Source organism: Sinocyclocheilus anshuiensis, unplaced genomic scaffold (genome assembly GCF_001515605.1).
Source record: "Sinocyclocheilus anshuiensis isolate Anshui unplaced genomic scaffold, SAMN03320099.WGS_v1.1 scaffold269, whole genome shotgun sequence".
NCBI lineage: Eukaryota > Metazoa > Chordata > Actinopteri > Cypriniformes > Cyprinidae > Sinocyclocheilus > Sinocyclocheilus anshuiensis.
The window spans coordinates 510,317-513,541 of NW_015536474.1; the positions used below are offsets into that span (position 1 = coordinate 510,317).

General features: G+C 29.9%; 1 protein-coding gene across 1 annotated transcript in view; it reads left to right on the forward strand.

The window, feature by feature from the left end:
- Nucleotides 1-3,225, forward strand: part of LOC107653585 (ras-related protein Rab-3C-like) — a 25,305-nt gene that overhangs the window by 13,233 nt on the left and 8,847 nt on the right. The gene's annotated exons all lie outside the window — the stretch shown is intronic.

Sequence of the window (3,225 nt, forward strand, 5' to 3'; positions counted from 1 at the left end):
TTTAACATGATTATTTAATTATTTTTTATTTAATTAAAAAATATTTGTATGTGTATTTGGCTGCTAAAGCTGCGTTTTCTCATGATTTTATAGATAATAAGAAATATTAAGCATAGGGCTGTCAATTTAACATGTTGATTTAATTATTTAAATTATTAAATTCTTTATTAAATTATTTATTTTTAATATTTTTATTATTTAATCATTATTCAATTTTTATGTGTATTTGGCTGCTAAAGCTGCGTTGTCTCATGATGTTATAGAGAATAAGAAATATTAAGAATAGGGCTGTCAATTTAACATGTTGATTTAATTATTTAAATTATTAAATTATTTTTTCATTTATTTATTTTTTATATTTTTATTATTTAATCATTATTTAACCATTTATAATTGCCTTTTAACACTACTTTTCATTTCTATTCAGTGATTTTTTTTTTTTAGAGAAAAAAGTATTAATAAATGTAGGACTCAATTTAACATGCTGATTTAATTACAGGAATTATATACTTATTTCATTATTTATTTTTATTATTTGAGTACTATTTATTAGCTACTTTTTCTAATGTACAATATATTTGGTGATTTACTGGTCTGTCAGAATAATGTAAATGATAAATGTAATGAATCAGTGTATCATGATTAATGTGTTACATTTTTAATTGATCGACAGGCATAATTTAAACTATATGTATCTTATGACAGTGAATCTGAGCATGTTTCTCTCTCTGGAGGGCTCGTGGACGAGTCTGACCAGCACCTGCTCAGGGAGCGACCGCATTTCGTTTGCTCTTATCAGCAGCTCTGTTTGCGGTAATTAGAGCCGTCCACTCGAGTCTGTGTGTGTCCAAACAGAAGCCTTTCACAGAGCCATAAAGAGAGGCTCAGAGCACATTTTATAATTGCTTGCGGTAGTAGATCATCATAAAGCCTCCTAATGGAGCCTGATGCTTTATTTTGTGGCTGGCCGGTCTGTGTGTGTGTGTGTGAATGTGTTTGCTTATCTCTCTCTCTCTCTCTGTGTGTGTGTGTGTGTGTGAGTAAGTGTGAGTGAGTAAGGTGTGTGGTGGCTCACTGGATCTGTCTGTGGCAGATAAGAGCACACACACTGCGGGCCGAGCAGGATTCGGGTTTTGGCGGTTTGTCACGGTCCGCTGCACACTAGAGGGCAGTGTTAGTGGCCCATGGAAGACTATTTACAGTCAATATGAAATCTAAATTGACTTAATGTATGGACATGTACATCTCCGTCTTTTTGATTGATCAGTGTACATTATTGTAAAGATAAAAATGATGGTCTTTGTAATCTGTGACCAGAATGTACTAACGTATTCCACCTCTAGAAGTAAAATTAGTTGCATTTGATTTTGATTTTAAAGCACCTTTGTTATTCGTGATAAGGTATATTATAGATAAATAAAACTAAAACCTTCAAAAATATTTTGTTATTTAATAAAGTGCACGTTAACTAAAAAAAAAAGAAAAAGAAAAGAAAAAAAGAACTGGAATTTATTTTATTTCAGTTGGTTTGCAATGAAAAATTTCTCTTTTTCATTTAATTTAACTTGTACTAAATTAACTAAAAATAAAACTGAAATAAAATTAATAAAAACTATATTGACATAATGAAAACTAATAAAAATGACAAAAATACACAACAAAACTGGACTGGAACTTAATTTATTTCAGCTAGTTTCCAAGAAAACATTTATATTTTTCATTTAATTTAAATAAATAAAAAACAAACCTAATACAATAAAAAATAAAAAAAATGTTTAACTAAATTAAAATATAAAAATGTGTTAATAAAAACTATAATAGTATCTCAATTTAGTATCCCGCAATTATTATTATTATTATTATTATTATTTTTAACATGGTTTAATTTCTATGTACTATAAATACTTTTACGGGTTTTTGTGCAGTTTTGTGTAAAGCAGTTATTAAAAAGGTTATTAAAAATAATATCTACAAATATCTCTTTTATACTCATTTTGCTATCATTTTATGTGGAGGGGTTGAAACTGAGCTCATTATGAGTTTATTAACATATGATCGCCCACTTTTACATATCAATAGCCATTCAGTATTCAGCAACTTGATCAACAACCATCATAACAATATAACAAAGCACAGAGAAACTGGGAATGGTCATTTAAACTAAATTCTGCTGTTTGTAATGCGAGAATCCTTGACTAACATTATAACTGGACAGCTGGGAGAAATGACATGCTACAAAAGTGTAAAATACGACCCTTTAAGGTCCATGATTTGCTCTATTGCATCCATCCACCCACCCAGCCTGCGCTACTGAAGCTTCCTGCCAAACTGCTCGATCGCCATGGTAACCCCTGGCAGGTCTCCGCTTTTCCTCCTTGGCCCTGCTAAATTTGGGAACAATCTGGAAGACGTTAAATGACTCGCCTTTATCATGCCTGCTGAAATGTTAAATGAATGTTTAAATGATAAGAAATACGTATATCTTCAATGAAATGTCAAATTTGCTTTGAGGTTTTTTATACAATAATTAACTACACTGTAATTGCTGTAGATTTTACTTTGAAACAACTTCCACCTAGAAATTGCTAATAAATTTCACAAATAATTACAAACAAATGGCAAGGTAACACATCGAATTAAACATGACATTTTGAAGTAGAAAGACTGAAATAATATGTGCTTGTAAACATACTCCAATACTCAAACTTTTTTTTTTTTTACAGTGTACATTGGAAAAAAAATTGGTGTAGAATTTACTTAGAAACCTTCACTCAGAAATGGCTAGTAAGTACAATGGCAAGTTTAAGTAGAGTGACTGAAATAGTATTTTCTTGTAAAAAATACTCCAATAACTACTGAAAGGTCATGGATTCATAAATTCTAGCAAAATACCATAGTTACTGCTGTAAAATCATAGTAACATAAGTGAGTAAATGAGTAGTAAATTAATAAAGAAGATTGATTCATATATTGATGCCAGAGATGACCAATAGTAAGTTGTAATGTTAACCGTGCTATTGTATTTTGGTGTAAACTATGATGAAAAGTATGGAAGCCCATTTATGCGACAGAATAAAAAATAAAGGTGATTGTGACTTTTTATCTCAATTCTGAACTTTTTCCCCTCAATTATGAGTTTATATGTCACAATTCTGACTTTGTTTCTCTCGGTTCTGATTTTTTCTCAGAATTGCAAATAGAAAAAAAATATATATATAATAATAA